This window comes from Amphiura filiformis, chromosome 19 (genome assembly GCF_039555335.1).
Source record: "Amphiura filiformis chromosome 19, Afil_fr2py, whole genome shotgun sequence".
Taxonomy (NCBI): domain Eukaryota; kingdom Metazoa; phylum Echinodermata; class Ophiuroidea; order Amphilepidida; family Amphiuridae; genus Amphiura; species Amphiura filiformis.
In genome coordinates this window covers 8,990,310-9,004,669 of record NC_092646.1, presented here as the reverse complement: position 1 = coordinate 9,004,669, position 14,360 = coordinate 8,990,310, and the positions used below count along the sequence as shown (strand labels likewise).

The 14,360-nt window shown below is 35.0% G+C and overlaps 1 protein-coding gene across 2 annotated transcripts in view; it reads left to right on the top strand.

Moving 5' to 3' along the window:
• Positions 1–14,360, top strand: part of LOC140140883 (alpha-N-acetyl-neuraminyl-2,3-beta-galactosyl-1,3-N-acetyl-galactosaminide alpha-2,6-sialyltransferase-like) — a 201,568-nt gene that overhangs the window by 117,632 nt on the left and 69,576 nt on the right. For both annotated transcript variants that reach the window (XM_072162633.1, XM_072162632.1), the window contains exon 2: positions 650–711. The gene's annotated coding sequence lies outside the window, so the exon portion shown is untranslated. The remainder of the gene's footprint in view (positions 1–649; positions 712–14,360) is intronic.

Genomic DNA, 14,360 nt, shown 5'->3' with positions numbered 1-14,360 from the left:
AGCTCGATCTTGCTCTTTGAAATTCATCAAATCTCGTGTTTTCTCCTTTATTTACCATCCATTAAAAGCGAATGGAAATAACAAAGTGGGTCATTCGTAAACATCAGAGTAGGTTACAGCAGTAGCCATTAGCGCCGTTTATTAGTGTATTTGGGAATTCTTAGATGTGCATAGTGCACTGGTAATGTAGCTGGTTTGCTCTAATAATGAGTGTTATTTTAGAGAGAAAAATAGAACATTGAGTTTTTAAAAACTTTGTTCATGTCTCTAAAACGTGTTGGAAGCTAAAAGGGTATTGTCATATTTCACCTCAATTTTGGTCAAAGTTCAGTTTCATCATCATCATCATCATCAATCATAATGATAATAATAATAGTAATAATAGTAACAAAATAAATCGGTGAATAAATAAATAAATAAATAAATAAATAAATAAATAAATAAATAAATAAATAAATAAATAAATAAATAAATATGCAATATTTCGTCCTTCACATCGGAGGACTTCATTAGGTATGACTGAGTGATATGGATACTGTACATACATAATGTAGCACTAGTTTGTGTATTATATAGTGGCATGTTTGAATAGTTCCGTTGTAAATGGTGTTTACTTCATTTCTAATGGCTTCTTTATTTCTTCACACAGATTAATTCATGGAAAGGCGTACCAGAGTACATTGACCCAGACGTGGCATAGTTTATACAGCGGTAAGTCATCAACTCCATTTTACACTTCTAATTATTCATAAGAGTACTTGTAAAGGTCACTGGTGAGAAAGGTAAAACGCCTATATATTAGCTAACAGCGTTAGCCAGAATAGTCTCAACCCCAAAGGTACAATTCGGTGACCTCCATGCAACAATCGTAGCTCCAAAGTTGACCTCAATATGTGGAGGATGAGTTTGTGTACCTAAATATTCAAAGGTCATTCTATGAATGTACAAGCATATTGGGATTAACAAACTATGTCCCGATAGATTCACATGTATAAGTGAAGTATATTATTATTTATTCTGATACGCATTGAGAGAACATATGGAAATTATAACTTTCAAGTACGTAATATTTGAAAAGCCTTAAACGGTACAATTTCAATGTGATTATTCTTTACTCAAAATACTGAAATAATAACTGTCAGGAAATGTGTTTGCCCATTTTAAGCCAAAATAACAAGGTAAAGTGAACGAAACCCCACTGGATATTTTGTCTGATTTTTAACGTAACGTTCTATGGGGGGCTTTGAATGCCGGAATACCACAAAATTGGTGTTTTACTGACACTAACAGTAACAGCGAATTTGGCTAATTCCATTAGGAGAAAGTCAGGTTTGGAAAGAAAATCATATTATAGGATCGTACATTATGACTTTAATTATTCCAGGAAATCCATACTCTTTCTTGTATCTTTTAAAACCATTTAGACCTATATATATATATTTCATAATACATTACGATAATTAATTACGATACATTTTTGTCAAAAAATTTCTAGGCATTGTTGACATGGTGCTTTAAAGGTCAAGTCTATTGCAAAAACAAGTTTATGTCTATTCGAAGAGAATTACATTAGATTACAAGGTGACACTCGTTGCAATTTCTTTATGCGTATGCAATATGTTTAAAAACCATTAAATTTGTCATTCTTAATTTAGAGGGTTTTTTTCTGTGAACAACAGTATACGTTCTGTCCACTGAGAGCGTTTATAGTCCCTTTTCTCAAAGCGGGCACATCTCATTTCATGACGTCACCTTTTTTTAGTTAAGTTGGTTTTTGCGGAATATCAATTTTAAACGTCTTATTTTCTCAAAAAAGGAGTCATTCCCATTGTCCTTATAATATTATGATGTTGTTTTTGCAATATACCTGTCCTTTAAGGTGCAAAGTTAACCATAAGGCAAGCTGATTTACCTCCACATTTAGACTCAATCACCACACTCGTAAACAAAACGTACCCGAGTTTGATTGACAGATGACATCAGACGCAAACTCTTCTTTATAATTATGTCTTTGCATGATTTAAATGCAGTATAAACAATTAAAGAACATAGCATATGCTGCATTTTTATCTGAAAGGAACTTTGTACCCACCTGCACAACAACTTTAGCAATAAACCAAAACAAGCTGGCAATGCAGACTTTCCACTTACTGGTTCCCTATGGAACAAATCTTTTTGATTCGATCGTTTGTAGATGAAATAAATACACTTACAACAAATTCAGCAACCATTGAAAAGCTTTTTCAGGCGCATTAGAAGAATCAGTGAGCGTTGTGTCAAGTTACCAAATAACGACAAGGTATTTACATAAATCAATGTTCTTTGACGCTTTATTGTTTTAATAAATCTCTACCCTTTTTGCCTCATATTGATTTTATAACCTGCATGTGCTCTCGAAACAAGTGACGTATATTGATTCTTTTTTGAAATTTTTGTTCTAGAAAATTCTTGACACGTTGCAAACAAGTTGCTCTTTATCCACGCTCTATGCCTTCGCTTTTTTTTTATCACAAACTTGTCTCTGAGCGACTTGGATACGTTAGTATTTTGCCCCAATTTTATTTAATATTTTGTAAAAGAAAATGGTATGTTTGCATTCTACTGTTAATGCGCGTTAGCTAGATTTTTAATAGCAAGATTATCTAGAGCTTCTCAACGGTGCATCTTTCTATGTTCCAGATATTTAATTTGGATGACAGGAGAGACATGGAAAAGTTTTACATATAAAAAAAAAGAGCAAGGTAATTTTGATCGCGAAATATTGAACATAATTAAATACGTTATGAAAGTAATATTTACATGCAATGTTTGCCCACTTATTTTGTTTACATTCTGAACATTTTGAATAGGTTTTGAATTGCTCTTTTAATTAAGATTTCAACCATAAGGGGGTACTACACCCCTGCCCAGTTCTGTGCCTATTTTTGCATTTTTCTCAAAAATTATAGCGCATTGGGGACAAGTAAGATATGGATATTATAGAGGCAAGGACTACAACTACTGAACTGGAAATTTTATTTCAGCACAGACAACAGTTGTGGAGTTACAGTAACTAATAAGGGAAAACCAATATTTGATCAATAACTCAATAACTACTTGCTTTGAGTTGCTGAATTGTCAGTACAGTAGTTGTAGTCCTTGCCCCTATAATATACATATCTTACCTGTCACCAATGTGGTTTTTTTTGAGAAAAATGCCAAAATAGGCACAAAATTGGCCAGGGGTGTAGTACCCCCTTTATTTTCTCAGATATTATGAAGTTGTTAGAAAAACTAGTATGCTGTCTGTCATCCTGAAGCACTTTATTAAGTTAAATCAACTGCAGACTGACATTGCAATACTCACATCAGTTACTGCAAGAACGGACTACTTATAGGGCTCCTTAATGTACCTTGGGGATTCAAAGCGTTGATTGTCACCAAAACCTAAATATTTTTCCTAAATGTACGGTTTTATTTGGGTCACTGTCGCGCTTGCTTTCTACTTACCATTTTTGATCAATTACAATGGGGACTAATGTATCTGTGTTCAAATTCATTCAGATTGTATTGTGCAAAACATGACTTTTTCTTAAGAAATAATACTTTTGGATTTATATAGGGCCTTTTTTTCAAGTCTTAGAGGATTCAAAGCGCTGTAATTTCGCTGCCATGGTGAATCATCACAATCAGATCGCATCAACTAGACCGCGGCCGGTTGCAGCGCAAACCTATCCGCACTTAGATTGTAACATGCACCAACTATCTGTGCAGCTCCCAAAATTCTTTTGGGTGAAGAAAGTTTTGATAATCAAAAAACTAATCACCGATTTTTTTTGAAAGCAGGTGGAAACCGGAGATCCCGGAGAAAACCTGCGAGAGCGAGCATGGAATCGGGATAAAACAAGTGCACATACAGTCCTATACCTATGTAGAAGTTTTAACAACTATAGACTCACACCTAAAATGTATATTAATGTAAGAAACATTTCAGTATATTATTCCATCGTTTATAGAGCCTCGTTACCTTGGGAATTCAAAGCGGTGATTATCATCCAAAACCTACATGTAGGTTTTTCCTAAATGTACGATTCTATTTATGTCACTATCGCCGTTTGAATTTTGTATTTACAATGGTGGCTAGTATCCGTGTTCAAATTCACAATTTGCACAATGTGACTATCAATATACGAAAGTAACATTGCCGCCATTATTTTGCATGAAGGTTAAAACCGATTAGATTGATCGAAAGAATGTATAATGTAAGTACACAGGGGATATCTCTTAGACGCAAAAGTGTCACAGCACAGAAAAATTGCTCGTCAATTGCCTTGATGTAATAGATGAAAACTTTATAAGCAATGCCCTTTAAAATCTATGACGATACCTGGGTACAATAATATTGTGTTAGTGCATAGTGTAAGGAGTGAAATAACAGTTTTGCTAAGCGGTCGAAGAGTTCCCTTGGCAGTGATTTGGCTAAATATCGAGGGTCAACATTTACTTGAAAGCCATCTGGCTTCAATCTCTAGCCACAATAGCGACGGGCGATATCGTCAGCTATAAATCGAACAAGACTATCTTGATGCGTAGATCGTTTTGACGATGATCTATGCTTGGAGGCAAGATTTGTATGATCAAAATAGTTACTGGTTTTATACTCCTGTCGCTCGCAAATGACGGTCCAATAACATGAAGGTCCGTAAAATGTACGGTACGTTGATAATGTGTTAACAACATGCCTAAGCCAGTAGGCTAGTCCTATCAATGTGGATCTATTCTATTGATTTATCTTTCTAGGTGAGGTATGGTGTGAAATTTTAAGCAATGGTAGTATGGGACTAAATAGGCTTAAGATTAATGGCTTACGAAGACTGACCACTAGCCAAGCTTCGAGAAACCGGCCCGTAGCTTAGTGTAACCATAGATCGTCAACTTCAATTTCCTTACCTTTTCAAACAAGAAATGATAAACGGGAATTATTTGTATTGAAGGCGAAATGGACTGAATCGCCCACGACTAGCTCGATACATCATATATGAATAACTAGACCAATAGCAGTGATTTTAGTATTTTAACGAGCTGGCTGGATGAATATCATGTCAAAATTATTTGTACCGAAAAATTACGAACATTTGCACTTTTCTTTCCATTACTGTTGTCATATAGCTGTGGTAGTAGTCCAATATGTTAGAAAAATATTTCTGCTGATGGCCCCATATAGACATTGGCTAATAAGCTGTGTGTATCGCGCATGGCAACCCGGTCATCTGCTACAATGGGCTATTTCATTTGTAATTCATACACCACTATTGAAGACATGACCTTATAAATTTTCCACGGAGAGATTGTAAATTTCAAATGGGGTTACGGTGACTCCACCTGCACCCACTGTGTGGTCGATTAAGGTCTTCCATGAGGGTGTATGCATTTAATCTGAAATAGCCCAATCCCAGAGGCACTCAAGTTGTGACGTGAAAATGAAACGTTTCTGTAAGAGCAGCGTAACGTAGCTGTATGTAAATATCAGTTCATTATCTGATGCTGCATATTAGGACTAACATGTCATATAAGCAATATAAAATTCTTCAGAGAGCCATTAATAGTTAGATCGTGTACCGAATTTGAATGTTTTTTTTTTTGATGTGAATTCAAATTATTAGGAGACCTATTTAAGTTTTTGAACCACATTTTGAACCACTCCATTATTGAGATGTCATATCCCTGATATGCCCAATATTGGGTCAATCAATGATTTGCAAGAATATAATGAGAAGACCTTATTATGGGTGTCATGATGTGAATGCTATTGCCAGCCAGCTATACCCTCCCAAATGGTTAAAAGTTTGAAGATTAATGAAAACACATGTTTGAAATAAGTATTACCAATTATTAAGAATGATTGCAAATCAATCTATAGTACTGTCTATATATTTGCCCAATAAGCAATAAAAGTTTGCACAAATTCTACTGATTGATGAGCTGTGTATCAAATAGTAGGAACGACTGTTATATGGGCGCATGTAACACTAAAAGGTCTGACTTGTTGACAGGGCAGGCATATATACGCGTAGTACATTATTAGAATTCTGTCGCCAGCTCTTCTTGACCGAGTGCCTGAGGCAGACCGTCTCGTGAAACGTCTGCATGCTACCTTAGCACCCAAATAGAAGAGATTGCACAAAACGGATTGCTGTGTGTACATAATGAAACGGTCACAAAGGTTTAAAGCTGCTATTTTGTGTATTTCCATTTCCTCACATGTGTGGGTAGTGCAAAGAAATCAGACGCGAAGACTAGAGAACAGATGCTGAATTGTACCGTGCACTATTTAAAAAACCAAAACTTTAATATATCCGCCATTTTGGTTTGTTATGCATGTTGACCATTTAGAATGATAGTTTGTGTTTCCCCGGTGTGTTTGCAGCGCCCTTCCAGCTGGAGCGTTGCAAAGGTTTAAAGGAAGTCTCCGGCGATCACAACATTATGCCTTAGGCTCCTATATGTTGGAAAAATAATTATCAAACACGAATCACGAAACAACCGGCTCTTAACACGATATTCAAAATTCCAGCGCGATCATTACCTAGGGCAATGACGTCATGGTTATTTGTGCTCAATTTTTGCCAGCCTTCATTGTAGTACTTTGAGCGCTTTATCGGCATAATGCACAGCGCAAACAAGAATGCACTTTATTGGACGTATACCGATATAATCCGGATTTTACCCTCCATGAGATACACGCATTTATGGGGGAGTCGGTACTCTTAGCGCCTACTGTCTTTGGGTAGTGGCTTTTTGTAATGGTACTTAACATCAAATAAAATTCTTGCACAAGCAGTTTATTAGCCTTGACACTACAATCGTTGATTAAACACTATTTGTTTGTATTTTTTGGCAATTATTTATATAAAATGGAAGACCGCAGCTATTATGCACATAGCAATTTTAGTCTAACGTAAGAGATATCTTTCGCGGATCTATATTGTTACGTTGTAACCTTCGCCTTGGTGGAGCATATCTGATTTCAAAGGAAATACGAACCACATTTTCTCTTTCATAGTGTAGTGTTTTGTGGAAGGACAAATTACATTCTATCGGATGTATGAAAATGCCAGTGAGTAAAAATGCCAATGTGTACTTATCTTATTAAGCCTCTGAAGGAAGCCTCTTTAATGGTTTTATATATCTTTGTTTCATGCCTAGAAAAAGGGAGGAGGGCATTGGTAGAAAAGTAAATGTAGATTAAATTTATTTTTCCACTCTCTCTATAAAATTGGATTAAAGAACACACCATACCTCGGAGAGGATATGAAAGCACATCATCCTTCGACGAGGACATCAACTCTCCATCCCGGAAGCGAGGGCAAGGTCATTCCACCATTGTAAAAACAGCATTTGATAAAATCAGAATCCGGAATCGGACCAGCCTCCTTCATAAGTGCCTGTGATGGCTCCGTCGCCATTTTGTTCCATTATATTCCCGGGTATATTTTGACAGATCGGATTATAAATACATTGTGAGAAACCAGAAACTAAACCATACACACAAGATTATTACAATGGATTTAAAGACTTTCATGATTAGGTAAAGAAATGTATACTTTTTTTTTAATAGATTAATGACACCCAAGTTACATACGCGTATCTGGTATGTATTCCTATGCAGTACGTACTCGACACACAGTTAGTTTTTTGACAAAACAATTTTCAAATATAGACCTGGATAATACCTTATACATACATTTTTTGCTATCTTTAACACGGATTTAGCTTTCATTTATCCATTTATGCTTTTTTATTCTATAAATGATATATTTGTGTGAAAACTGAGGGCGCTATTTATGTTTATATTATATTTAATTAAGCCAAATAATATCCTTTTCATTTTATGATTAAAAGTTTTCAACTATTTATTACTAATTTTCTGATGTTTTAATGCCAGTATACAAGTGTCTACCACTTGTATATGCAAGCAAGATTTAAGATAAATAGCGCCATCAGTGTTCACATTTAGTTAATTATGACTATGGTTCTAAATGCATCTAACCACAGATTAATAAATAAACAGACTCAACTGGAATTTTTTATGCCTGTGCCCTCTAAGCGTACTCGAATTCAGCTGACGCCGGTACAGCGTTTAGACCTGGCGACATCGCGCGAAGTTTCTTTTGTGTACGCTCGCAATATCTGGATTTGTTCAAAAAAGCCCTACTTTCAATAGCTGCCCTATTACATATTTGACATTATTTCTGTATTCTATATTGTACACATCTACAAATATGTCATCCGGCAGCTATTGCAGATGGGACGTTCTTGCACTAGCCCCTCAATATAATGGTTTTGCAAAAGTGTCAGGTTAATGATTGGAGTAATTTATAGAAGCAATTCGGAGGTTGACTAGATGTATTTGAGGTGTAATTATATAGTAGGTGATATCGTGATATGGTGAGATGGAATATCGGTATATGTGTTGTCTTGGTTTTGACGCATCACACGAAGCGCGTGGGTGAAATGCCAATATACAGAGCATCCATAGTAGATATACAAGTAGCTTATTTAATAGGTAGTCTGATACAAATTATATGAACATCGCAAAACCTTTGTTCCTTAGAGCTTTACAATGTAGCGTCTACATGATCCTTGTGTGAAACATTGGTCCTGAAGATTCTAATTGACTAAATACATCACAAGATGTAACAAGTACAAGTACCCACCACCACCAGTTCCCCAAATAATTTCCAGACACACAATTTGGAATTACTTCGCAAACTTCGCAAGTAATCTCAGGCCAAGCACGTTTGATCACAGTTCCATCACCACAGACATTGAAAATGCTACTGAGAACTATTAGTTGAGTGCCTGGACATATTGTGGGGGCCGAAAATACATCTTTTCAGTGAGCCCAATTGTACCGGGATAGCGCTCAACACGCGAAAATATACTCATTAGTTGCATTTACTATACATATAACTCAAGAACTGTACTTCAAAGATATTATGTCAAACTACACTTTCTGATTCCAGATAATGAGAGGAATACGATTAGATTTTTTTAAAATCCATATTCGCCCAATTTTGAAATTTAAGCCCTGCATTAGCGGTCATTTTGAAATTATGCAAATTACCATTTTCCCCCTATGATCCCCTTTGTCCTTTTTGGATATGTTGTTCAAGATGGTGTTTAGATTCACTAGCAAGCAAAAAATTGGTGTTCCAATTTTGTCCAGGTCCGCCCATTATTCTATTTAAGGTTAGCAACTATTTTAAACAGTTGTGCTTTGGTTGATCACAGCATCTTGCGAATGGTAGTGAAATTTGGAATTGCATTGTGATTATGTCATAGCGAGTGTATAAGGAATTCAAATATCACAGATATACTTTGGTAGGTCCTGTGGTTCTTGAGTTATGCTGTGAAGAGGGTTGAAACAACACTTTTGTAAAACGTACATAACTCATTAACAACAATAAATCAAGCAAGTTATCAAAGTGTATGATTTGTAGAATGAACTTTTGCAAAACATCTTACATCAAAGTGTTAGTTTTCAATAATATACTGATTTAGATAATGAGAATCAATTTTTAGCTGCTTCGACCAACAACACCGTGTCTACCCTTAAATTGACTCGTCTATATAGCCCATTTGGTTTCCTCGGAACAGAAGTGACTATAATGATAATGGCAAGAAAATTCAGTATTCCAAATGTAATTGGAAATATTGTATTCTATGCGAATAGTCGATGTATGCGCATTGAATTGGAAAACAGGTTTTTTATAACCCAGTTTTCTTTTATAACCCAGTTTTTACTTATTGTTGACTATATAGATTTCTCCATTACAAATATCAAATATGTCAATAAACCGGTTGTGCAAAGCATGTAGTCATGTAGCCATGTACTGTGGTCTTACATTTATGTAGTATTATTGTAAACCGTATAAGATATATCATACGTCAATCCATACATATATGTTCCACAAAACAGTAAATAAAAACATCAGAAATGTGTTTTTTTGGTCATAGAAAGGGATAGATTTGTCCAAATATGACATATATTAGGAAATAATTAGTAAAGCCATCAGACTAAAATCCCTGTCTTATTAAGATTATCATTCGACGTCAAAGTCACCAATCCATGTGTAGATAAATAAAATATCAGATTGTTACTTTATAAAATATCAGATTGTTACTTTAAGCTAACGCTGTCCATAAACACAAGTTACATAACTGATTTAGTATGCTATGCTTCAAATAACCTTATCTAACAAATATGCATCACATAAAAGAGACAGAAATTTAACAAGGTACTTCTAAAACATCTGCTCTTTTCTTTGAGTATGTCAACAAATTTCATGCTTCAGCGTGATGCGTGATCAATTCTTCAAAATCACTACCTTGGAAAAAAATCTCAGACATACCGAGGTGTTGGTGGAAGAAGGCTCTATCCGCAAAAGCTGCCCTATAAAAAGATATTGGACAATTTCTGCATTCTATCACGGTAGTCTCTTAAGTAACCAAACATGTTTTTTGGGCCCCGAAGTGACCTCATTCGAGACCAGATAAGGATAAAAAGATGCCATTTCTATACTTTAAAAAATTAAGGGTAGACGAGGTACTGTTGGTCGAAGCAACCTAAAAATCGATTTTCATAATCTAGATCAATATATTATTGAAAATCAACACCTTGATGTTTTGCAAAAGTTCATTCTACAAATCGTATACCCTGCAAACTTGCTTAATTTATTGTTGTTATTTAGTTATGTACGTTTTACAAAAGTGTTGTTGTTTCAGCCCTCTTCACAACGTAACTCAAAAACCGTAGCAAATATAAAAGTATATCTGTGATATTTTAATTCTTCTACACGCTCGCTATAAATTGTGCAATGCAATTTTTGCCAAAGCTCACTACCATTCGTAAGATGCTGTGAACTACCAAATCACAACAGTTTAAAATAATTAATAACCTTAAGTAGAGAAACCAACTTCATGTATTTGAATGGGGCTTCACCGTTGTCAATACTACTGTTCCATTTTTTACACCTTCGATGGGATCATTGAATAGGCCTTCAACACCAACCAGTATATATTTCATTCTATTTTGTACACCTTTAAAAATATGACTCCTGGCAGCGATTTCAGATGCTACCTTCTTGCACCAAACCAACACCCTATACGTTGAGTCTTTTCATGACACAAATTGATGAATTGGGTTTACGTGTGAGGACCCCGTAAAATTTCTCTTATTTCAAATTGCCAATCACTACCAACTGCTGTCGTTTTCCAGACATTTTGAGGCAAGCGATGAAAAGGGTTCCGTGTGTTTTTTTCTCCAGGCAGAATATTATACAAAGAGGTAACGAAATTAGAAATCAGTACAGAATGTGGTTTATTACAAGTACGCTTAACCCTAAGCAAGCGTAGTTCGCGCCGCAGGTGTAAAAATGCACCAACAATTATTTGCAAGAAAAATATTATTTTTGTTTCCAATTTTGTCACTTTCCACATCATGACAAATATCTTGAAACGGTGACGATGTGTTTTATTTGAAGTGTCTGAAAAAATATCTTTGTGTCAATTTGTTTATTTCGATAATAATAAACAATAATGTCCTTGAACAGGGTGAAAATTTGGTAAAACATTGGCTGCTCATTATATAAGAATTAAATATTACAAAATAGTGAATAAAATTATTGCAATAATAATATTTCAAAAATTAAACAATTGCTATGAATTTATGAAGGCTAAAAGTAATGGTGAAAGGTACGTTCAAATCAGCACGCACATTTTTTATTTTCATTTTGCTCTTTATATGAAAAGTTTATTTTCTCAAGTATAGAACATTAGAGAACGAATTTGGAGAAAACCTTCTGATAATTACAAACACTCGTTGAGCAGCAAGACCTTCCCTGTAAGCGAATTGGAAGACATTCTTTGATGTATTACTGGGCTCAATCATCTGAAATTACTGGAGCATGAGCCACCCATGCTGATGGCTCAGCATAGTATTTTATTGTCAGAAGGTTTTCTCAAAATTCATTTCCTAATAAGATACTCGTAGAATCAGTCGTTTGTCTGGTGAAACATCAACTCGTGCAATACATTAAGCCCATAGGTTCCATGCAATATGCGTTAACCCGTGCATATTGGTGTGGGGAGCCGTTATAGAATGGTCCAAAAGTTAAAAGAAAAGGCTGAAGGATTGCAAAATTTTAACTTTTTGATGCCATTGAAATATGTAGGCTATATATTACGACAAATATATTCACAATTTGGCTTTGGAGTCATGGCCCTATGTGAAAAAAAAAAAAAAATCGTCGGATTTTGATTATTTTCATACGGAAAAGTCCGTAACTAAGTATCTAATAATTATAGGTTAATATATATGATCTGGCAAATATGCATCACTGACAATATAATCACTGACAGGTGACTTGCATTAAAGGGGTATTTCCTGATTTTATCATACTCTCTTAGTCCTATATAGGAATAGATATCCGCAAAAAAAGTTTCAAATTTCAGTTGATTCGAACATTGACTTGTGAGTTACGTATAATTACAAAACGCTTTCGACATCATTCGCAAAAGGTTGGAAAAGTTTCCAGAAATATGTAAATGAATTGTATAAAGGGAATATAGAGTGTATGAAACGTTTTCACAACATTACAAATATATCTGCAAACTATGGTATTTTAAGTGTTGACGAAATATTTTGCAAAAAGTGTTTGCAAAATATATTTTACAATAACAATTCTATAACATTTTAAAATTGATGTTGCAGTGTGTTTTAGTACACTAAGTATAAAACGTTTTCATGACCATTATAAAACCCGGCATTTAATGCAATTAAAACCAATTTACCAACATTAAAACCCAAGATGTAATTCGTTTAAAACGTTTTAAAAACGTTTTGTATTTTCTGGGCTACTGTGGAGTAATGTCAAGTTTTTGACAGCCCGGAAGTATAAATTGGTCTATATCGTTGTCAAATCTGCCTGAAAGCTTATGCACACATTCAGGATGTACTCCTATAGGTTTCTTATGGAATAGAAATCTCACAACCTTTTTGGCGTAAGTTGGGGGATGAGGTTGTGCATCACAAAATGCCCCTTTAAACGGAACATCAAAGTTAGCATCGTGGAAATGTCACGATTTTAAGGCAATAAAAAATATTTCAACTCATCAGTGCTTATTGTAAGCAGTTTCAAGCTTCATTAAACCATTGGGCAATTTGAGATCCCTATGGAAGACATGACTTGAATCTCCCACACAAGGGGGTGTAAATTTCAAATGGAATCACCCATTTAGGTAACTCTATTTGAAATTCATACTCCTTTGTGGACGAGTAAGGTCATGTTTTCCATAGGGTTGTTTGGATTTCAGCTGTAATAGCTGTAATAGCCCATACGGATAATCAGATATTTAAATAATAAATAAATGTCGGTGTTTATGATAGCGCCTTTTCCCAGATCTCGGAGGGTTCAAAGATCTCGGAGGGTTTAAAGGTTCAAATTTTCTGTACAGAATATTTTGTCTAACTGTTAACTCCAATTAATGGTTATCCCATTCAACGACTGTATGCATTTGTATGTTAACTACGGGTTTTCAATCAGACAACATAATTTACACACAGGCTAACATTAAGTAACATAACAGGCTAAACCGCTCAAATATAAAAGGCGCTCAAATGCCTTGGGTTCATTTTATTATAAGTTCATCTTTTTTTTTTCATTATGGAAAGTCGAAAGGGAATATGACCTCGTGTTGAGACAAATAAAGCTGACACACGTGATGAATGATATTTAAGGCGATCCCAAGGCTTGATATAACGTGTGTCACCTCCGTCCCGTGTACATGGAAATATAAACGCGATTATTGGCTTCCTCGAGTTATTTTCTGTGAGAGAGCATTTCAATATTAGAAGTTTACTACAGTTTTTAAGGTAAATAGCTAAAACTGGAAAAATATGGCTACCATCCGCGCTCATTAATGCTGTTCCGAGAACAGGTCAAACTAAATTGTTGAAGGTATAATATCTCGTTTCCCTAATGTATTATGTAGCAAACGTCTATTTCTTTGTAAACACAATTTCAACCACTTACTTTGATACTTAATATCAAATAATCGATACAATACATTACCTCGAGGGCAAAACCACGTCCATAAATTTCCGGAAATTTAATACTATATCAATTTGATAATATAACATATCTTTATAACATTATAAATAAAGTATTTACATCGTGGCCTCTCCGACCTATTTTATATTATGGGAATATGCCGCTTGGTGGTATACATGGGAAATTACAGTTCCTTGTCCCCGGGTCCTTGTCCCCGCCTCTGAGCAAACATCAGGTTTAACCGAATGGCCCAACAATTACATCCCC